General features: G+C 49.0%; 1 protein-coding gene and 1 long non-coding RNA gene across 4 annotated transcripts in view; one reads left to right on the forward strand and one right to left on the reverse strand.

The window, feature by feature from the left end:
* The window catches only part of ELMO1 (engulfment and cell motility 1), a 514,794-nt gene that overhangs the window by 332,062 nt on the left and 158,873 nt on the right, over nt 1–23,859 (forward strand). The gene's annotated exons all lie outside the window — the stretch shown is intronic.
* The window catches only part of LOC102490109 (uncharacterized), a 7,886-nt gene continuing 2,657 nt past the window's right edge, over nt 18,631–23,859 (reverse strand). The window contains exons 2-3 of the long non-coding RNA XR_333761.3: nt 20,018–20,110; nt 18,631–18,769 (exon numbers count right to left, since the gene is read on the reverse strand). This is a non-coding gene — a long non-coding RNA (uncharacterized LOC102490109). The remainder of the gene's footprint in view (nt 18,770–20,017; nt 20,111–23,859) is intronic.

Below are 23,859 nucleotides of genomic sequence, written 5' to 3' on the forward strand. Positions count from 1 at the left end.
AACCACCCACCTCGAAAGTGGCTGCGGCCTTGCCCCAGGGCAGTGCACTGAGTCCTGCAGCGTGAAAGCCGGTGGGTCCCTAACTCTGTGCTGGCTCTGCTCTTCTGGAATGAGGCCCCTCACCTCACCTCCTCTATTCTGCCATCAGGGGCCTGTCTGCTTTCTGAGAGGTTTCATTCTCCCTGCTTCTGAAATACGGCGTTCTGTATTTGGGGACATGAGAGTAGTATAGGTAGCCTCGTTGTTGACCTGGGTACAGAGGGACATTCTACCAAAGTTCCCCCGAAGGCTGACTCAGACACCGATGTCCCCACTGTGGCTATGACGTGAAGCACCAAGAGCACCCTGTTAGCACAGGGAAGCAGGGGTCTTGGGCCGGAGGAGGTGGGCATGGCAGGTGGAGGGAGGGGATGTGGCCTGGGGTCTCCGCAGTTCACCGTGGCTGTCACGGTGATGACCTCCTGCCTGTCCAGAGCAGGTTGAATCCCACTGGGGACAGCCAGACCAGTACAGAGTCCCTCCAGAGATTTACAGTGACCTCACGCGATCGCAGAGACTCGGAAATGCCTGAGAGCCAGGTGGGGCTCAGTCCCTTACTGTGGCGCAGATGCAGTCTTTCTGCATTCTTTACCTTTTCTTCTTTTTTAAGAGTTATTTTATTTGACTTTATTTATTTATTTTAACTTGACCAGAGAGGGGAAAAGAGAGAGAGCGAGAAACAAAGCTGCCAGGTCCAGGACTCGAACCACAATCAGCCATGTGAGAGTCCAGCACCTGTAACCACCACGCCACCTGCCAGACCCTCTTTCTGCATTTTCTGTAGAGCACAGGGAGTGCGTAGTGTCACATGTGTTGCCAAGTGGGGATGGCAGTGTGTGACCGTGGGCAACAACTGGAGGGCTCCCACCCTGTACAGATACGCAGCGGGAAGAGTGGGCGGCCATTTTAATCCCCTACGTGTACTTCGCCGTCTTTATGTAACCCTTCCCGTTCTGAACATGCCTTACTTCGGTAGTCGGGAAAGTTTATCGGTGACACATACGTTTTATACTGCGTTGCTCCAGCAACACAGAGCGACAACGTTAGGGGCGTAGACAGTGCAAATGCATTATCCCACAGTTCACAGTTCAACGCCGTACACGGATTTCGCTGGCTAAAACCCCGGTGTCAACGCGGGTGTCTCCCTCTCGGGGTTCTCCAGGGGAGAGTCCACTTTCTTACCTTCTCTACCTCCCGAAGACTCCTGGACCCTCCCTCTGTCGCCAAAGCTGGCCCCGCCCTTCTCACATCATGCTGTCACTCTGATTTCCCTCTGCCTCGGCCTTCGGCTGCGAGGACCACTGTGAGCACACTGGACCCCTGCGTAATTCGGGACACGCTCCTAACTTACGGTCAGGTGACAGTGACCTTAATTCCACCCGTAACCACAACACCCCTCTGCCGTATGAGGGTGGCTTTGCCTACATTCATAGGTTCATGGGTGTCATTGGAGGGCCATTTTCTGCAAATTACAACATGTATTTGGTTTGTGGCTGTATTAGGTTTTTAGGTGTGTGTGTCAATTTAAATTAATGAAGCAGGGCCGGGTAACCTTTCGTCTGCTTTGCTTTTACTGGTGGCATAATACCAGTCACAGGGTTTGGCTAGTAGCTGCTCAGATACAGATGTAATTAGATATAATTATACAACATAATTATGGCCTTTGCTTTCATGTCTCTGTTCTGCTTCCACTACCATTTTAATAACCATCTTTCTAAGGGCCCCGTGTGAGAGCCTTACATTCAGCTTGAAGACTGCCTCTCTGAATTTCCGCCTGCTGTCTGCCCACCGTGCTTCGGCTTTACCTGATCAGGAGTTGAAGAAAAGCGAAGAGCCGGAATGTACACCAGCTCGCTTTTCGTCCTGTCAGTAACTGGTAGCAGAGGAGCTTGCGGTAGGGAGGATGTGAGTTCGCAGTTACTGATGGACTCCGTGTGTCCCTGGGTCCCTGGGTCCCTGCACCAAGCTCAGGTTTAGAAATATCTTGAAGAAGCACAGCCGAGACACAGCTTCTTTTGAACTTGTTTTTTTATATTATTTACTTTTATTATTATTATTAATTTACATTTTTTTCCACTAGACACATCTCAGGCTCTGGCCACTTGGAGCAGAGTGTGGAAGGCAGATTTGACTGGCACCCCCGAGACCCGGGGCTCTGTGGAAGAGGCTCACTGTGGGCCTTCGGTAGCTCCTCACTGGGAAGCAGTGCCCCTTCAACACACGAGTTTCATTTGTGAGCTGCCCTCTGTAGGTTCTACCAGAAGCAGAAATAACTTCGGCACCCCACTGTGCTTACGACACCGTGTGTGGGGACCTAGTGCTTCCGAACGGATGCCACTGCTGCTGGAGAGTGGGGCGCGGCCGTCCTCTGCTCCTCCAGGCTCAGGGAGCAGCAGACGGGGTGTTCTATGTATGTGAGAAGTGGACTTGAAGGGCGATGAAATATTTATGTACGAAAAGTACTCTCTCTCATTTTCTCAACATAGCAGTCTGCAGAGCAATCCATTGAGTTTCTGTTCTGTGTTCTGCCTTTTATTACCAATATTTCAGACACACATCATTCATCTTCGTGGGCGGTAAAGAGCTACAGCCATCGGGTAGCCCAGCCCACAAGTGTCCCCTTGTCATCTTAGTGAAGCCCTCGTCTTCGAGCAGGGTAGGAAAGAAGACAGTGAACGTGGGTTTCCCTCTGTGGAAACCTCATCTGAAGAGTGCGTGGCTGACCGCCCCACTGTGAAGGTTGTAGCAAGGGCAGGCGCGTCAGAACAAGCATCGTGGCCGGCAGCCCACGGCCGGCTACACAGAGCTCTGCCGTGGGGGACCCACGTGGGGAGGCCCTGGTTGTGTGCGGAGGCCTCTCTGTCAAGGTGATCTGGACCAGCTGGGCTGGGGTTGGGCCTGGTGTGAGAACCTGGCGGAGGTTCCATCTGTCTCTCTTTCTCTCACTCTCTCATGGAAGAGTTAAAATGAAAATAAATGCTAAGAAATGTGCGTGCCTGCATTTCTGGATAGACACACACGTCAGCCTTAGCCGTGCGTTAGAATCGCCCGGGGGCTTCTGGAAGTCCTGTTAACTCGGCACCCAGTTGGACCACAGACCAGGGAAGTCGGGGTTTGGAGCAGAGCTGTCAGTGGGCATTTTCATGGAGGTAGACGTGCTCACTGAAGGTGATTGTGTCAGTAGCACTAACGTCAGTGGGCACAGGCCACCCACCAGCGTAAACTGCTGCCATTGACAGAGTTCTACGCCTGCGGGTGTGTCAGGCCCAGGTCCTAGTCTTGGTTTTGTTCCTCAAGACTTCTGCGCCTGCAGAAGTTTTCTGTTTGTTAAGATGGAAACTGTTACCTTGTGTTTTGGTTGTCTGGCTGACTTGAAGTAGTACATGTAAGCATTCTTAAAGGCAGCTCAAGGTCTTATGTAGCTGTGCAGTGTTCTGTGTGTGTGTGTGTTGCTAGAGGGCACATGTGCTTGCCAGAGAGACAGGAAGAGGGACAGGCGGAAGCACATCACGGGAACGGTCATGCTGCAATCCCTCCTCTGTCTCTTTCCCGTGGGAATTTTGGGCACATGCCCGTGCACATGCACGCGTGCATACACACACACGCACACGCACATGCACACACACAGACATGTCTGACATGTGTTTTAAGCCTCTGGGTCTGGGACTCAAACCATACAGTTAGTCCTGTGGGATCCAGCTGCCTTAACCACTAGGCCATGGACCTGCCTCTTTTTGTATTTAGTACAATAAATCCTGTCCTCTATGAAAAGTGAGTAAATTGCCCTTTTCAAAAGAAGATCTATTTCTGGTCATGATGTTAATGAAAAGAAAAACTAAAGCTGGCTCTGAACCCACGTTACGTTCTGAAATTACCCATTTCACTTGGGCAAACATGGGCACCGGAGCTGAGGACTTCGTGGGCTGCAGCAGGCCCTTCTTCCAGACGATGCTATTAGGGACCTCATTTCCCGTGAGTCACGCCACGGGCAGCCTGAAAATGGGCTCCCAGGACCCCCTACTCAGCGACTGGCGAGAACGAAGGCCCTCCAGCCGTGATTATACCTACTTGCTCGATCTCTCTGTTGGTGGCCGAGCCTTTTCAGACACTGTCAAAATAATGTGTTCATGGCCTCCATGTCGCTGTGGACACCGCTGAGACCAACACGAGAACGCAAGATCAGATGGTGGCATGCTTCCACGGCACCGACATGGAAGCCGTGCACACGTGTCTACTCGCTCCAGAGTAAAATGCTGTTCGGAAACGTGACCTTCGGCGTGAGCTCAGCACACCAGAAGGAGCTGGGAGCCTCAGGCCACAGCGCAGGGACTGCATGGGACAGCCCTGGTCCCCTCACACATCTGCAGCTGCCCCAGCCCAGCTGCGGGCTTCATCAAGCAATGGAGGAAACCTCAGGAGGAATGAGGAGCAGGACAGAGGCACACACCCTGGGAACCCTTAAGGCTTCTCCGTAGAGAGTCACCACCGGCACGTCACATGGGGTGGATTGTGGTGTGACACAGAGGGGGAGACTGTGTTTGAAACCTAACGGCAGCACACGCACGGATGAAAAAGGGAAATACATTCGCGCTTCAGACCGCCGACAGCTTACTGGCTTTCTGTGCATGCTTTCGAGGCGACAATCACACATTCAGGAGCCCCTTCCTAGGGCCGCTCAACTGCATCGACTTCTTCGTGGTGCAGGGCCGAGCTGGCCCAGGGAATGAAGGGTGGTCTGTGATTCTCGTCATGAATAAACATGAGTCTCCTCATTTGCATGAGGCAGGTGACTGCAAAATATCTTGGGGGGAGCTGTGAAAGGAAGCTTTGTGCCCCTGCAGGGGGGTCTCCAGTGGCTGCTCTTCATTAGAATTCCGTCTCCTGCTGCCCTTGATCTGAGCTGGGCCCGGTGTGGCTGGTAGAGTAGGTGCACATTTGAATTCAAACGCGAGTATTTAAGTAGGGGAGTCTTTTAAAGAGCTCCAATGTCGTGAACTGAGGTTACCCACTTTTCAGCTGTCCAGGCCATTAAGAAATGTTTATTCAAAAGGCTTCTCATGTTTCTCAAAGGTCCTTGGGTTTGACACGCAGATGATCGAACCCCCTGTAGAAGCAAATGCATTATATGAATACACTTATTTTTTCTTTCAGTGTTTCCCATTGAATGGGTAACAAATGGTTTCATGTGCGTATGCTTTTAAGGCATTTATGTACGAGGCCCTTACCCTTTTTCATGGACTTTGCCCCTTCCTGTTGGACAGTAACCAGGGTGTGTCTGCTGCAGCCTTCATCGGGCTCACTTACACTACCTGGAGACGACAGAGGCCGGTGACTTCGATGCCTTACGTTTTTACAACAGGCGCTTGTTTAAATAAATGTCCTATGTCTTTTTTTGTTTTTTTAAGAATTATTTATTTAATTTTTAAAATTTATTTCAAAATTAAATAGAGAGAGAGAGAGAATGTGAGAAAGCAAACCACCAGGTCTGGGAGTCGAACTGTACCTAATGACAGTTCAAGTCAGCAATGCGGTCAGCCATGTAGGAGTGTCTAGTGCTGGTCCCACCCCGTGTATTCTTTATGAGAAGAAACGTAACACGTGCCTGGCCAGGGAGGTCACAGAGGCTGTGCAGTGATGAACGAGGTTCCTTCATTTCTTTGCACATCACCCCACCAAGGAGCTTTCTAGACCTGTGTTTCCCCCAGTCATCTACCCCTCCAGAAGCTGTAATTACTCACATGTGCTATGATCTGTCCAAGTGCTATATGTGGATCTGTGTTCTGTAATAAAGGAGTGAGATTTGGGAGGTCCCCACAGGGTGGTAAAATGCAGTACTCTGCAGGCGATCCCCACAGAGACCGCACCCGTGAGAACACTGTGCCCATGGAGGTCATGTGAACCCGGCTGGCCAAGGCGGGGGCAGGCTGCAGCTTCAGCACCCGGTTGGTGTTGCTGTCGCTCTGTGTGTTTTGCTCATGGGAAAAATAAATAAGGGAAAAATTTTAAAAAAAAACAAAAGCAAGATTATTTTTCTTCTCCAAGAACCAATTTTCAGCCCCTGTTGGGGCACTAACCCTCCCCTCATGGCCATCGCAGTGTGGTGCAGAGGGAGGAAGCAGGGCCGAGAGCCAGCGGGGGGCCAGTGGAAGCCCTGCTTGCCCCACCAAGGACCTTGAGCGTGTCCTTTAACCACCATGTCCCTTCTCATCTGCGAGCTGGTGGTGCCATCATGCCAGCACCGGTACTTCCCAGAACCCCTGTGGGAGGAGGCCCTCAGAGGTTGGCTTTGCAAATTGCCTCATACAAGGGCAAGTGCTAACCTCAACAGACGAGACCTAATTGGCAGCGATTGCACTTGGGTGTGCGGTGGAACCGAGTGCTCGATCTCCCTGGATGGCTTGTTCAAATACCTATTAATGCAGATTCTCTCACGCCTCTGTGTGGGGATCCACTCCACTCGGGTATGACTACATAGAGAGACTTTGACCACAGTAGGGACAAACTCCAGTGAGGAGGGCCCTCTTCTGCAGATGGGGAGGGCCTCCTGGGCAGCCAGCTCTGACGGCCACGCTGCAGGTGGGGGAGGGCCGCGCACGGCAGTGGTTACAGCGCCCACCTCCCCTCCTGCTGGACCACCACGTGTGAGGGACTCCGCCCTCTCAGCCTCAGACCCTCGTCTGTGAGGTGGGCAGGAGTATCACCTGTGAGCAGGATGGCTCTGCGCCTATCTGCTGTCAGCTGGACAGACTGCCTGGCACCACGCCGGCCTGGAGCCTGCTCCATCCGTGGTGATGCAGAGGCCCGGCCTTGCTGGCACAGGCACGAGGGTGCTGCTGCAGTGTGGCTGAGGGCACGGGGGTTCCAGCTTGGTTCTCAGCCCGACCTCATGGTGGTGCATGGCAGGGCAGGGCGGTGGGCCTAGCTGCCTGGGAGGCCAGGCCAAGAGTGGCCAAAGGTCCCGCCTTCTCTGCTCTCTCCCTCTCTTGCTCCCTTCTCCATTTCTTCCTCCTCTCATGTTTTCTCCCTGTCTTTCATTTTAAAATAATCAATACAAGGCAGCGCTGGGAGAAACCCGGTGACGGGATTCTAAATGCTCCTGTCAAGGAGAGGTGGGCGGGTCCCGTGGATGTAATGACTTCCTGCGGAGAACGTCCCTCTCATGCCCGCGTCGTGTGCCTGGCCGCACAGGCTCACGGGGCTTTTCTAAGGGATGGAGATGACCAGACGGGGTCCACGAAGGTCTCCCCGTGTCACACCAGTGTGCCCTGCACCCGCCCCTCTCCTCACACACAGCCCCAGCTTTACCTCCTGATAAAGGGGCGCGTGGGACCCTGAGTCATCAGGAAAGAATTTGATGTGGAATCTGTTTATGTAAATTCTTATAAGAAATGGTTAGCCTGCTTAAAACCGGCTTACAGGTTACCTTCTGTGTTCTGCTTTCCGGGCGTGCTCCACCACGGAGCATGTACAAGCTCGTGTTTACTGAGCATCCCAGGTAACTGTGGAGAAGCCCCAGAGCAGTAGACGTGCATCTCCGGTGTCTGTGCGTGTCAGCCCTGGCAGTTCCGACTCTTGCTCAGCTAGCACACCTGTCTTTGCTAGTAGAACATGTGCCAGATTGGGTTTGCCACTTCTGAGAGGAAAACCATCAGTAGGCCCTTCCGCCGGACAGGGAGGAGACACGTCAGCCTCTTGGTTCAATTTCAGACCATCCCTGAACTGGAGAGCCGGGGGTCTCTGGAATTACTTGTCTTATAGAACTCTATTCAGTAGCTTCTGGAATTCCTTTCCCTTTTATTAACTACACTTTGGGGCTCTAAGTTGTTAACTGGCTCCTATGACCTGAATTCCAGACCCCACTGTGGATTATAGGAGGGTTTTGATAATGCCACAGAAACCATTTTATTAGTATATGTCCAATTAAAAGGAAATTACCTACACTTTAAGTATGGCATAATGAGATTTAGGCATTTTAAATTAAGGGGCAGATAGGAATCAGAGTTGGCTAGCTAGGAGGGTACCATTAGGTAAGAATCTCTCATGGAATATAAGTCCTCGTTGATTTTCTAAAAAAAATATCTATCTTGTAATCGCAGAGTAAATGATGTTAAAGGAGAGGCTGAGAACTCACTTTCAGAAAGGGGTGCGTTTCCTGAGGTAGAGCAGGAGAGCTTGCAGGTCCCGTCTCATAGGTCTCTGCCGTCCGTGGAGCGTGGCAGATGCGATGGGTGTAGGACTGAGGGCGAAGCGGGGCCCTAAATAAAGAGACGTGTGGAGGCAGTGAAAGGGTAGGCTCAGAAACCGTTTGCAGAGACTCCGAAACAAGAGCCAGGAGAAGTTAGATGATCCCATGCAAGATTTCCAAATATCCTGCAAAAATGCCAGATCCGGGAGGTGGGATGGTAAAATATATATTTAATTATTTAAATATGTATATCCAACTGCTAGTTTACATTGCTTATGTGCCTGTGCAAATTTTTCCAAGTTGTACTGTAATTTTTTAATTTTTAAAATTTGCCATAGGATGCATGAGCTTGTCAGAGAGGGGAAGAAAGTGAGAAATCACCCCAAAGGAGGATGGCCATATCACAAGCCCTTCTTGTCCATCCTCCTCATGGGGTTTTGGTCATGCATACACATGCCCCGGGAATGATTTTCAAGCTGCTGGAACAGGACTCGAACCACACAGTCAGCCAAGTAGAATTCAGCTGCCTTGAGCACCTAGTCACTGGCCAGCTTTTATATCTGAGCAACAGTGAGCCACAGGTTACGATTTTTCACCCCTCGCAGCAAACAGGAGCGAACGTGCTGATTCACCCGGTGCAGCGCCACATGCTAGCCTGCCCGCGTGGTCAGCAGCCGAAGAGCTCAGCCACCGGGCCAAACAGTTGAAGAAGCAGGCATGAAGTCTGAGAAGAAGAGATTGCGCAGCACAGCCAACCATAGGAGGAGAAAAACGAATATAAACTTTCTGACTCCTGGTTGCTTCTCGCTTCCTCCTGTCCCCTTTGTGTCATTATTTCTGTATGTCTGTATGTCTTCCCTGCTATCCTGGTGAGGTTAAAAATACTCATCGGTGCTCAGTGGAACTCGGGGAGGAGGTCATTTACAGATATCAACCCTATGTCATTCCCAGCAAAGCCAACAGTCCTTAGGAAAGTTAAGCTGGACTCTCGGTGTCTAGCACCATGCTTAAGATTTAGAAGGGACTCAACATTACTACCCCATGACCACCATGCACACCGCATGACCACATCAGTTTTCCACATTTTGGCTAATAGTGTCACTATCCAGCTTACACTTTAAGTGCTACATTTTCTTTAAATGAATGTTTATTTGCTTATGCAACACTGTGGGCACAGTGTTAGACTTTGGGAACACAGAGCTGAACAAGGCAGGATGGTCCCTCGTGTTTCTGGTTGGCTAGGGATTTTCTATCTGGAAATTTGTGGACTGGTCTCTCTCTGTGAGCTCGTCAGTGGGAACTCACTACAAGTACTCCACGGTCCTTTGCTTTTTCGACATCGCCTCGGTTCTCTCTTCCTCTGCCCTTACTCCGTTTGGACAGATCGAAGGGCCACACCCAGTCCCTCCCTGCTCCGGCGTAGTTGTGTCCCTCCACACCCTCACTGTGACCTAGTGGTGGGTGAAGTGTGTTTTCTGTACCCTTCCTTTTTTGACCTGGCCAGGTGACCTACTTGGGCCAGTGACATGGATGAGAATCCAGCAGAGGCTTGACACTGCTTGACTATTGCCTGCGTGGCTGAGGTGGGCCTTCGGACTTCTGCCATCATCATGAGGACTCCATACCCCCGGTAGGGGCTGCTCCTTCTGTGCAGGCCCCAGAGCGAGACATGTGGAGCACAGTCCCAGTCAGTCCAGACAGTCACAGCTTGAAACAGTTACCACAAGTGACTCGTGGACCAATAAGTGTGAGAATGACTGTTACACACAGTGTCGGTCTAACTGTCACTGACCAGGACACCAACAGTTACGTCAACACTTTCCCAAATCCCCACAGACCTTACTGTAGCATTCTTGCTGTTAATCCTTCTGTGGACACCCATTGTCTGACTCATGAAATTTCATGGTCTTAGCAAGAATTGGCTATCATATTCAACATGCGGCTTCCCTAGGCTCGACACACCTTAACTGCCACCAGTTTTTATATGTGCCATGGCACTTTCATGTCTGAGGTGTTTGTTGATCCTCACTCCTTCGTGAGAAATGTCTTTACCTACCAGCGGACATTCTAACTGTCCTTCAGGGTGTTGCACAAGTGCCACCTCATGAGATCGCTACCATTCCCCTTTAATTCAGGATGAAATTTTGCACCTCTGGTCCTACAGTATGGAATTTAAAGTTTCTTTTGGAACATACCTTCTAGTGCTGTTGTGATTGCTTATTTATAAATCTTTCTTTGCAACTTAAGTCACTATATCATTGGAAGCAAGAACTAGTTTTGATGCTTTCCTCCAGATGCTTTTCAGCCAGTATCTTCTCAGATGCTCTGGCTGAAGTGCTGAATGAGTGGCCACCAATGTTAAAGTGAACTCACTTAAAATGGCTCCCCTAGGGCCAGCAGGCGCTGAGGGTTAAGGCACTGGATTTCCACGTGGCTGACCATGGTGAGTCCCAGACCTGGTGACTTGAAAGATCACACCGGATGTGTGTTTGTGTGTGCATGCCTAGAATCCTGAGAGGAGGACGGAGAAGGGACTATGGTATGGACATCTCCTTGGAGAGTGATTTCTCACTTTTCCTGTCTCTGTCTCTCTCTGGTGAGCACACACTCCGTGTGGCAAAAACATAATAAAACAAAATGGCTCTCCTGGCCAATAAGCTAAATTTACACCCTTTTATGATGGGATGGTCATTGTCATTTGGCTTCTGGGACCACAGATACTAAGTATTTTGCACTTCTATAGAATGGAGACTTTTCTGGCCAAGCTGTGGTGATGTGGGTGGAAGGACTCCACGGCACAGTACTGGAGCCATGTGGGAGGGCCGGGATTGGAATCCCAGGGCAGCCCGAGCACACTGGCTTCCCGTGTGGGTCCAACAGCCCTGGCCAGCTAGAGGGCTAGTGAGGGCTGTGGTGTGGTTGGGCTGCATCGGGGGGGTGCCTCTCCCTCTCCCTCCCCCCTTCCTCAGTAAGTGAATGAGTGAGCGAGTGAGTTTTCTTATCCAGCATGCCGCTTTATGTAATTGAAAACACTCTTAGTTCATTCTACCAAAATCCTTTCTGGAGATGTCAATTCTTTGAAGATGTGATAAAATGATTTTGCCATTTTTCTTCAAACAATTATTTTATTTAACTTTATTTATTTACTTATTTGCTTGTTTAAATTTGACCAGAGAGGGACAAAGCAAGTGAGTGAGTGAGCAAGTGAGAGAAGAAGTGAAAAACCAAGCTGCTAGGTCCGGGACTCAAACTGCAGTTGGCCACGTGGGAGTCCAGCACCCTTAACCTCCACGCCACCTGCCAGCCCGCCATTTTTTTCTTAATAAAATGGCAGTAGTAATATTTCCTCTTGTGCAGCTTTATACAGGTAAATGCAAAGCCTCAAAGACATCAAACTGTTGCAAAAGAAGCTGAATTTCTCTTCTCTAAGGAGCTTAGCCATAACCCATAGTTAAAAACAAAACACTCTGTTTCATCTTCCCCATCACCCATTTATCATATCCTCTTAGACCTGCTTTGTCCATGTAGCCTAGCCATCTGGGGAGCTTTCTTGCTTCCAGGCTCCTTTCCAGGCCTGCGGGGTAACAGTTCTTGGGGCCACCGAGAGACCTAAGCAGAGCCTCCGCCCGGCTCTTGGCCGTCCATCTGATTAGGTGACTGTGACGCACCCAAGCATGTCTCTGCAAAAAAACAGTACCTGTGCAGTGGGCATGGCAAACCGCAAATGTGAGCACATCTTGCAGGCCACAAAAATGATCTTTTACGTTTCACCTTTATCTCCCAGAGTTCTATTACTAAAAAGAAAAGCACTCCCCTAAGCACGGCTCCGGAGTGGAGAGACAGTTCTGGCCCCGCGAGGGCGGGCTTCACACACCGGGTCAGCCAGCCCCTCACGCTCCTGGCCCCTGTTCTCCTATCTCTCTCACAGCCCGTGCGCCTGGCTCGCCTGGAGCCGAGGTGTGCGGCATATGGCTTTTTGCCGCTTGAGCTGTCGCAGAAGTAAATGTCATTGGCATATAATGCCAGATTTCCATTTTGTGAATCACAGAGCTTGGGATTCTGTCCGCAAGCTCCCTGGCCGCTGTGTGTTCGCAGCGCAGGAGCAGAAAAGGGTAAAAACCGTGCGTGATACGGAGATGCTGTCGACACACACTCTTCGGGATGAGCGATGTGTGAGATGCGTGCCGTGGCCCGCCAGCGTGTCGGAAAATGCCACTCGGCTTGTCCTACTGTGACCAAGGCACAAGCAAGCCTGGGTGTTTACTGCCAGGTCTCCACTAAGCGGACACCGGTCAGTCGGGGATGCAGAGCTGGTTCTGAGTGCTTCCAGAGGTAAGAATTGGCGTGTGTATGTGCAGAAACGTAACACTGCGAGTGAGACGGCGAAGTCCTCCGGCTGCAGTTTGCCAGACGTGTCTTCATTCAGTTTTCAAGTTCTAACACACTTTAGGACGAAGTTGGCTGACGACGGTGCTGCAGACCTGAAACCACCCTGACACAGCCTCAACCTTTCCCTTCCCACTCTGCTGAGCAAGCAAGGGAATTTGGAAATTCACATAGAAGGGACTAGATGGAACCTCATGAAACCACCTGGCAGAAACAGCGGTTTCAGTGGCGCGGCCTAGCGGTCGTGAACACGTGCTGTCAATTTCTGACATGGTCTCCTTGGTTCCCACAGTCCCTGGTGCTATTCCAAGCACCCTTGTTCTGTGGTCATTTTGCTTGGGAAGCCCCTGCAGTGGGCTCTGACAGGCAAGCGCATCGTCCCTGGACGTGGGAACGGGGCTCGAACCCTCGCGCCATCTGTCCTTGCTGGATGGTCTTGGAAAGGCTCATTACTCTGCCCTGTTGCTTGTCTGTTGGTAAAGTATTGATCTTAGCACAATTGCCATGAGAGTTAAACGAGACAATCTCAGGTAGCCCCACGTGAAATGGCCAGTTCCCAGTCATTTCTGAATTGCAGAATTGGAAAGCTCTGCACGGCTCATCCTGGCGAAGTAAAGAGCTGGGTCCATTCTCATGAGGGTGAGGACGAGAAGGGTGACCAGCACCCCAGACCAGGCGGGGATGGCGTGGGTCCCAGTCCAGCTCCACCTGTCACTTCCTGCACGGCCCGGGGTGTCCCTCCCACATCTGCCCTCACCCACACCTGTCCCTGCCAGAGAAGGCACTGGAAGGCCAGTCCCTCCTCTGTGCTTTAAATTATGTCCCTATTTTCTTGCTCTGGGATTCAGCTCTATCTGTTAGCATTTCTTTTTTTTCTTTTTTTTTTAATTTTGCCAGAGGGCATGCGCACTCACCAGAGAGAGAGAGGGAGAAAGCGTTCCTGGGTGACTGGTCAGGCCACAGACCTCTTCTGTTTCTTTATCCTGCTGGGATTTGGGGCACAAACGTGTTCCCAGTATGTTTCCTAAGGCACAGGGCGGGAGACGTGAGCCCCAGGGTCAGTCAGTCTTATGGGATCAGTTCTCTTAACCACCAGGCCATTGGCTGGCTCTGTCAGTTCTCATTTCTTTCTTCTTCTTTTTTTAACTTATTATTATAATTTCCAGTAAAGCAACTGAAGATACTAGAAACAGTATAGGAGCAGGTGGGTAACAGAGGGAAGGTGGGAGGAGTTCAATGGAAAAACAAACATTGAACAGAAACAAAAACGAGGCGTTATCTTTGGCAATGACGTCCACGGTAATATCAGCTCTCACCCCGGTCCATACACCGTCGGTATCCTCCTCCTGACTGCCACCTGCCCAGCCGCATGTAAATCAAGCTCGAGTCTTCCCATGTTAAAGAACAGAGACAGAACTGCCCCGTCCCTCGGACACCCCGACCCCCTTCGAGCCAGCTTCCCTGAGAGAGCTGCTTCTGTTGACCTCCTCTCCTTTCACTTCTTCACCCCTACCACCTGCCCTCGGCCCTCACTAAAATTATCACTGAGCAGAAAAAGAGGACCCGAACTCTCCAGAGCCCTGACGTGTCAAGCCGCACAAACTTGATCCGCAAGAGCTGCTGGTTTCGAAGAAGTGGAAAGTGATCTCTGACGGACAGTAGGAACGCGGCTGTGAGCGGCATCAGACCCTGCTGGTCGCTCTCTCCTTAAAAGCTCTTTCTGTGGCTTCGGAAATGAACACGCACAAGACACACACGACGTGCACAGGTGTATCAGCAAAGGTCGTGTCAGGGGTTTCGAGGGGTCGTCTAGAAGTTCACGGAAGATGCAGATCAGGGGACACTGTGCGTCCAAAAATGTTTGCACCCAATTGAACTCACGCTCCAATTCCATTTGTCCAGACCCTCTTGAAGTGCCCTCTGATATACGGAAGAAATAATCATTGTTCTAATTACTTGTGATATTTTTAGAAAAAAATTTAAAAGATGATTAAAAATACAACTAAGTTCAAAAAGAGAAATATGGCTTTGAAATGCACGGGGATATATTCTGAATACTTAACGGCCTCTCCAGCCACGAGACATGTGATGTCTGAGAGGCAAGTGGGGTAAGGAGGAGCTCTTGAATTGTTCCAAGTTTAAGAGCGGAAAGAAGTCACGTGGCTGCGATCCCTGCTCTGATGAAAAGACAGACATCACAAACTATAAAAATGTATCTTTTATCCCTTACACCTTCATGCTGAGGCTCATCCTCCCCCACCCCCATTCTTTCTCTTCAGCCTAAAAATATACCCAAATCACTCCTACCCTTACACGGGATTTTCCAGCCCTGCTCCTCTTTCAGGTTCTTATGCAATCTCTGTCCATCCCCGCTTCCCCACCGCCTCCCCTTGCTGCAGTCTCACGTTCGCCCACGACCGTCTACTGCAGTGGCTTATTCGGGTCAGCGGTCACCTCCTGATGGTCCAGTCTGACAGTCCCTCCCTAGCGATCCTCCTGTTCCTCAGCCCGAAGCACTGGCTGGTGACCTCCCTTCCTCCCCACCCCACCCCGTGCCCGTGTTTCCGGACCTTTCCATTCCTGGGCTTCCATGTTAGGGCCAGCCCCTCTCACTGGCCCCTGAAGCATAGGCATCCCCCACGGCCACCTCTGTTTCGCTCCTGCTACCTCCTCTCACCCGTAATCTCTCACTTTCCACCTTTCTGAGGCCGATGGACGTCAACCCGCGCCATCTCCAAACCCCTGAACTCCATCCTCATGGATGACCCACAGACATTGGAAACTCAGTGCAGAGGGTCCCCCACGGAAGCTGGTTCAGTTTGCAGTCTTTTGATTTTACAGTGGTGCAACAGCAATACATATTGAGTAGGAAAGTGTACCCGTACAGACATTTTCTTTTTCACTCTCAGTAAAATATTTAATAAATGACGTGAGATCCTCAACATTTTAATATAAAATAGACTGTGTTTGCATTCGATGATTTAGCCCAACTGTAGACTAACCTAAGTGCTCTGGACACATTGAAAGGAGGAGAGCCTAAGCTCTGATGCCTACATCATGCCTACAGCGTGGTCACAAATCTCCATGTGCCATCCCTGTAACATCCAGCAGCCCACCTGCCACTAGCCTGTAGCTAGCAGTCCCTTTCTGAGCACCCCTTACACTCCCGAATCTCTGTCCTTGACGTTGGTCCCTCAGCAAGACTGACCTGTTACACTTTCTGTTGAAAATCTGTCCCTCTTCAATACCCAGCTCCTCGCCCTGAGAGCCTTTCTGTGAGGGTAGAAGCAATCGCTCCCTCTGAAGGATGCTTTCTTTTGCCCTCTCCTGTAGCATTTGACATGTTTAACTTTACATTTGAAAACTTCTTTTAGCCAATTATCTTTGCTTCAGAAGTTCCTGGCCACTTCCAGCTCCACCCCAGAGCTGCTGTGAGCCCGTGCAGCGTCACAGAAGGAAGGGGGCCCAGTCCTCACCATTCTCTCTTCTCGATCCGCCCTGACAGCTGGAACCACTTCTCCCTCACGTTTCTACCCCATGGGGCTGACCCAACAAAACAAGGCAAGAAAACGATGTAGGAGCTCAACAAATTTTACTTGAACTCAATTTTTTTTTATAAAAACATAGCTAATATTTCTTTCCTAACAAGCAAATAATATTTCTAAAGTAAAAACACATTTTAGAGCAAACTTTGCAACTTGAACAAACTTTGAACAAATTGAGTTCATAAGCAAAGGGCATTGTGTGGCGAAGAAATGGCAGGAGAAGTAATGTTCCTTCAGAGTGGAAATTTCCTTTAAGACTAGAAAGATAAAATTAAGGTGTTTCCAGAGAGAAGAAAAAGGATCGTTTTCTCCTGCCTTAAAGACACCGTTAGATTTTGTTTTGGTGGTTTACTGCCTGACAAAAGCCAATTGATTTTTCATGCTGTCTTGTGCTCCTGCACAGAAACCAGGGAATGAGATGCCCGCGAGCACCTTCAGGGCCCGAACCAGGCTGAAGGAGGGCCTGGGGAGCCCTGGCCTCCAGCTCCTGGAAGGTTCATTTCCCCTGTAGCAATGGGCAGAAGACCTGTTGTTCCTTCTGCAAAAAAGACAGGAAGAATTAGCGTCCACAGTGACACTAAAACACCTCTTGCTTCCACCTTCTTGACTGAAACCTTGACATGGCAATAGAATTTCCAGGGACCTGATGGGACACAGTCCCCTTGGCAAATTCATCCAGTAGTTGATCTCTTTTATAAACCATTTGATACAATATAGCTATTAATACTGTAGGTGGGAACCGGCAGTTAGTGTAATGGCTATGTCGCTGGACTCCCACATAGTCAACCGGGGTTCACGTCCTGGACCCAGTGGCTTAAACTCACGCCGGGCACGTGTGCGTGCATGCCCAAGATCCCAAGAGGAGAATGGAGGAGAAGGGATTGCGGCGTGACCGTCCCCTCTGGGGGGGGGTGATTTCTCACTTTCTGTCTCTGTCTCTCTCTCTCTGTCTGGCGAGCGCACGCACCCTATAGCAAAAACCTCTCCAAAAAGAAAAAAAACTGTAGGCGTTTAAGGAAGAGGAGGGAATGAACGTACGGGTAGAGATAGATGTTCGTTTCGTTGTTATTTCTAAGAGCAAAAAATGAAAAATAACTAGCAGTGGACGTATGATTAATTTATGGATACATTTATTTATATGTTAGAATTTTTCATTCATTCAGAATGTTGTGATAGTATCCAACTATCAGAAGAGTTTTCTGTGGGAACCAGCAGTTAGCATAATGGCTATGTAGCTGGATTCCCATGTAGCCAACCGCGGTTCGCGCCCGGGGGGGTGATTTCTCGCTTTCTGTCTCTATGTATCTCTCTGTCTGTCTGGCGAGCGCACGCACCCTGTAGCGAAAACCTCTCAAAAAAAAAAAAAAAAAAAGAGTTTTTTGTGTTATGTTAAATACAGGGAGAGCAGGATGCAAAGTCATATCTCAACTAGATAAAAATATGAACTAAAAGAGTTTGAATTATTATTGACTTTTTCTGCAAAGCGTGATTATAATTTTTAAATTTTTTATTATGTCTCTAATGTTCTCCATTTTCTCTGTCAAACACCCATGTTCTTGCAACTATGTTTTTTTAATCATTGTACTCTAAACTATGTGGGTGCGGGACTGTCACCAAGCACCAGATGTGGTCTCGTAGTGGGACTGATCTGGGAGAGTTTCCCAATTTTGACACCCCCTGGTACAAACTCCAGCTAAGTGTGTTAACTCTTCCTTGAAATGAAGCCTGCACTGGGCCAGCCGTGGCAGTCCCACCAGAGCTCTCCATCTTAGAGTGAAGTTCCACCAGAGCTCTGCATCTTAGCGTGAAGTTGAGAGGCACCAAGATCAAAAGCCTTCTGAGGCTTGATTTGAGGAAAACTCATTAACTGGAAGGAAGTTGTGAGCAGATGTGACATCCTTAAAAAATAAAGCATATTTCAGACAGAACTGGGCCCAGCACCTGGACTGCTTGCAAAATGGACTGAGAAGTGTATAGGGGTGTTCAGGAGTGCTTTCCAGAGCAGCCGCCTCCCTCGAGCTAGGACTGCAGGAGGAGGAGGAGGAGGAGGAATGGGAGACGATGGGAATGAGTCACTGAGATGTTTTCAAAGCTCCCTTCATCGCCTGCCTTTATCCATGTTGTTGGGTAGAACGACAGGCGCGTCCCCACGGGTGCAGGTTCGCAGCAGCGTTGTATCTTGGCTAAAGTAAGAGACACCTAGAGATGGATTCCGGGCACTATGTTAAGCCGAGCCCTGTGGGTTCCAGTGCTGGCGGGAGCTGTGGAACAAGGTAGCTTTGCAGGAACGTGACATGTGGATAGCTAAAGCACATATGTTGTATGGCAGTAACTCAAAGGAGGAGTTAGAACAAGGACTTGACTGCGGAGAGCTTCTACTTAGGAATAGAGGCTCCCCAGGAGCGCAGAACAGTCTGTGAGGAAGAGACAAGAAAGAAGGCGAAATACGTGAGGAGATCGTATAACAAGTGAAATTTTATTACTTTCAATATATCGAGGCTGTGTCCTGGGGTTCCCGAATCTTGGAAGAAGCAGGAGGCAGCATGTGAACACAAACTACCGGCCCTCCGTAAACAGTAGCTGAGTGCATGGATACCCGTTCCTTTCTTCCAAACTGGAATTTTTTGGTGAAATTCATTTTGTCAATGTATGTTCAAAACAGCTGAAGTATCTAACACACCATAGATTCCCCAAAACATAGTCAAGGACACTCATTCATGGCTCAGCCTATGTGATTATTTGAAATATTTGCTTCCCAATCCTCATGCTCGGCCCTCTGTCCTGAGAATGGTAGGCAGTGCATTTGAGAAGCCATATTTATGCTCGGCCCTCTGTCCTGAGAATGGTAGGCAGTGCATTTGAGAAGCCAAATTTACGCTCGCCCTCTGTCCTGAGAATGGTAGGCAGTGCATTTGAGAAGCCATACTTTGCATTTGCCTTAGGATGACTTGGTTGGGGGCAGGGGAGTATTTTTGCCTTGTATACAAATGTGTTGGTTATTGCTCTGCAGGGCCGACTGTTATTTATATTATCAAATTAACTCCTTTCTGCAATTAGTGACGTAAAGATGCAGGCAAGTACTGAGCAATAAAATAAAATTATATTTTTATTTGAATTTAATTTCTGCACAAATGAGGTTGCAGAGCTTGTTTGCTGTGAAAGCTGGAAATAACCTGTCAATCTCATTGGCCTGTGGGGTCATGGGTCACATGTCAAAGCTTCCTTTAATGAGAAGTAGGCGGGGAACAGTTGGGAGGGCCTGGCTTCTTTCTTTCTTTCTTTTAAATTTATTTATTTTACATTCATTCACTGGCCTGGCTTGCTTTCTTTTAAATTTATTTATTTCACACTCGCTCACTGGCCTGGCTTTGCAAGCTTGCTGCTAGTGAAGGGTTGTCCTTGTGAGACAGCGCTGCTTTGCCAGGAGCTGGTTCACCCTTGAGCTGGTTTTCCTAGAGAGGCAGTGAAGTCATTGCTGACACTCATTGAAACTCTGGGCACATAGTCGCACTGTGGCTGTCCTCTCAGAAAACCGATTCCTTTACCGAGGGACAAAGTAAAACTACCTGGATTTAGACAGGATTCGGCCTGTCATTTCACAAGTGACGCTATGGTTCTGTGGGTGCCATCACTTTGTGGTTTCTCATGTGGCCCTAGGCAGACCTCCAGGTCCCCCTCCAAGCCCCTCTGGCTTGCCTGCCCCCTGCCACATCTCGGAGCATGACCCTGGAGTGACTGCATAGATGTAGTATACTCCTCTTCCTCCTGATTTGCCTGGATCAAATGAATCTGCTTCTCACCTGACCTGGCTGCCTCTCTCTTGCTTACCAACCCTCCACTCTCGCCCCCGTCCCTGACTTACCCAGTCTCGTTGCTGTGTGATTCCTGCTATAACAGAAGACCTGGATGCACAGGCTCTCTGTGAACCGTTCCGTCTGCCAAAGCACCTGTGAAGCTGTGAGCAGAAAGCGCTAAGAAAGTCAGAGCAGCCAGTGTTTAACCATTTGAGCAAACATGGTGGGCCATGGACTTAAGCTTTGTAAACTCTGGCAAATAGTCTTGTGATTGCGAAGATCAGAAGCTGATTTTTTCTCAAAAGGTAGAATGACTTGCATGCGAAATTGGTGGTTTCTAAAGCTGGAAGGAGGTGACTTACTCTTTAGACCTGAAAACCAGGAAGGATGAAAGTTTCCCTTTTCCTAATGATGAAGAAACTGTTTCCCACTTCGCACCATCTAAAGAATATCATACCATCAGCCTAGTAGATTTTTTGTCACCATATTGCCAGTGGACATGCTTGGCAAGACCGAGCTGAGAATTTTGGCATTTTCATTTTTCCTTTGGCATAGTTTTTCATCAGCCTGAAATTCTGGAATGCATTTCCATGGTATATTTGGAAAACGCAAATTGGCAAGATAAGCTTTCAGAATTTCACCACCTATCTCTTTGAAAGCACGCGGAATTATCAGCACTACTTCTGTAAGGTCTTGCTTTCTTGGCCCTGCCGTGCTTCTCAGGGCCTGTGAGCAAGTCCCTGTGCCCTCAGGGCTCCCCGACTTCACCCTCCGACCCAAGGAATACAGCAGCCTGTCAGAGGCTGGTGCCCTGGAGGAGGCAGGAGCGAATGCAGGGGTTGCTAATCTGTTTATGGATGTGTTTGCATTTTGTGTATCTGGTTTTATTTCACAGTGTTTGTAGGTTTTGCTTATATCTTAGGCATTTTTGTGGGCAATATAAAAATAGAAAAGTCCAGGGAAATAAACTTGCTTATATAAAAAATGTCTAAAATCTCAGTCTTCGGATGCTGTGGGAATGATCTCACGTGCTCCTGCTCCACACTTGGGGAGCTCTGAGCCTGGGGTGTCGTGTGCAGCCCCTGGCGATGCAGGCAGACTCCTGCATGTGCGTCCTGAGCCCTAATTACTAGGTGGTGACGGGAACATGTCACTTACACATCTTGGGCATTAGTCTCTCCATCTGGAAGTCGGATTTCAAGGCATTGGCCACTATAAGCACTGCGTGTGCGATTGCAGTTACTTCCCCGGCACCCACGGATATCCAGGGCTGTCACACAGGGCTTGGCATCCTAGGACATGAGTGGCAGTGTAGCAGACCCTGCATGTGCTTCTAGGATCAACTCTCCATGACAGTGAGGAGAAGAGACGCAGCTAGGAATATTTCTAGGGAATATATTCCTTATCTCACAGTAGGGATAAAAAGAAATGTAAAAGTTAACCCAACCACATGTTGGTGGAGTTTTGTGTGTATTTTGTTTTTTAAATGCAACATGTGAAATAATAAGAGAGAACTATTGGAGGGAGGTTTTCCAAAAGCTTATAAAATGTGTATTATGAAGAAACCACACATGCATTTCAAAATTGGGGGTACACTGAGCCAGCAGGTAGTGTGGTGGTTAAGGTGCCGGATGGCTTAACCACATGACTGACCATGGTTTAAGTCCTGGGCTTGGCAACTTGGAAATCACAGTGGATACATCTGTGTAAATACCCAAAATCCCAGGAGAAGGGACTGTGGCGTGGCCGTCCCCTAGGGGATTATTTCTTACTTTCCCTCTGTGTCTCTCTCCGACGGGTGCACGCACCCTATGGCAAAAACCTTAAAAAGATTTTTTTTGTGTGCACTAAAATAAACTTGTACTTTAATTTCATTTTTTACTATGAAGTTTTTGAAGTATGGTGAGTCCAAAATGACCAGAGAAGTATTTCCTCAGTGTCTCTTAAGTGAAATAAAGCTGTCTAACTTAGCCAATAGTAACTGGGCCTCTCACCCCTTAGGACAGAGCCTCCGCTCTGACCTCAAGCCTTGGGAGATACGGTCTGGGCCAAACTGTTCTGGGCCTGTTTCTGATGTGGATGTGAGGTCAGTTTGTGTGTGTGTGTGTGTGGTATGTTCATGTGTGGAGGCATGCCATAAGAGGACTAAGATTTAGTTGGAGATGAGCCTGCTAGAATATACATCTTACTTGCTTGGGATTGTTTTTAAGGCTCACTTTGGCCCTAATGACCTCCCTCAATGACCTCCCTCAAAGAATGAATCAACCAGACAAAACTGGGTGTGGCACAGCTAGTCCATGAACTGCGGGGTCATGGCCATCGCAGTCCTTGTCTGCTGACCGCATGCATGGCCTGATAACAGGTGCCCAGACCGTGCGAGTAATCTGCCTGGGATCAGGTGTTGGGAAAAACAAGAACTGGCTGTTAGTGCTACCTCTGCGTGGCCCAGTAATGGAATCCCTTTACCTCCCTCATAGATGCTCCTTACAGAGCCAGCCAGCAGCCTGGGGATTTAGGCAGCTAGATCCCACATGGCTGACTGTGTGGCTGGAGTCCCAGGCTTGGCAGCGTGAAGAGCACACCAGGCTCATGTGCATGCATGCCCAACATCCCAGAAACGAGTACACATGGAGTAGAAGGGATTGCAGGTTGACTGTGTCCCATGACGGTGCTTTCTTCCTCTCCTCCTTTCTCTCTGTCTCACCTCCGTGAGTGTACATGCCCTCCACACCGCCCCCCAAAAAAAGAAAACCTCATTTCAGTTAAAAACTGTAGATGGTCTAAGGAACATTTGGGCAAGTAGCTTAGAAATAATTCTACAGTAGTCACTCTAGTTTCTAGTCCAAAAATGCATGCATATCACCTAACAGAATTCTTTTTCAATTTGTGAATTTATTTTAAAAGTATTATATGAATTACATCAGCTTTTGTAATCATGTATTTAATAAATCATGTTTATGGAAAGGAATAAAACTTCATTAAATTGAACCAGCCCCAAGAAAATGTAAGATAAATGGTCCTGGCAGTGCCTCCTTTCAGAGTCCGGGCTTAGTGTGCCGGTGGAATGGAAAGAGATTTCTTCTTATTTTCAGATGCCCCAGGGTGATTTTTCCCCTTGCATTTTCCAGATATTTGATGCCATAATTCCATTCTCCTGTGTGTAGACAGCACATACTACATCTGACCACGCTCGGAAGTTTGATTGTCTGCTACCCTAGCATACATGTCGAGAGTGTGGAGTGCAAGTCCATTCAGTGTGACAGCTTTTGGGCCAGCTCTGGGGAGTGTGACAAGCAGTAGTCCAACTACTACACTAGCAAAATCTAGATTTCCCTTTCTCTGAGCTCCACCAACAGCTCTTCCAGCTTGTATATACTCTTTTCACTGCACGATCTAGAAAGTAAAGAATAACCAATAAGGCCAAGCTAACTAAGTAGAACACCCAATGTGGGATCTCAGTAGCGAAGCTACTGGACAGGATTCCAGGGAAACTTTGTGAGAAGTTTCTTCCAGCACACTGGAGCTGTTTTGTACAATGTGGCCCTTTCACCAGTACAGGTGAGGCTGTTTTCTAGAGCTAAAACCATGACTGGCCTGGCCACCCACGGAGCTTACGAGCTAGCTTTTGAATGGAGAATGGATTGAAGGCGGGGTGCTGGGTCATACTGAAGACTAAAGGAATTTCTCTGTCTACCTTAATACTTAGTCGTAAAATGGAATTTCTTTTTAGGAAAAAAAGGATCAGAAGGAAATTTCCGACTTTACATGGTGTCAATGATAGTACACGATCTGCTTACCTTACTCCTGGTCGGCCTAACAGAGTCACTACCGAGTGACGTGTTCTTTGTTCACTTGACCTGAGCCCTAAACTGTGTTCCGTGCCCTCCGCAGAATTCAGCTTTGGATTGCA

The sequence above is a fragment of the Tupaia chinensis genome, unplaced genomic scaffold (assembly GCF_000334495.1).
Source record: "Tupaia chinensis unplaced genomic scaffold, TupChi_1.0 Scaffold000088_1, whole genome shotgun sequence".
In the NCBI taxonomy this organism is placed as follows: domain Eukaryota; kingdom Metazoa; phylum Chordata; class Mammalia; order Scandentia; family Tupaiidae; genus Tupaia; species Tupaia belangeri.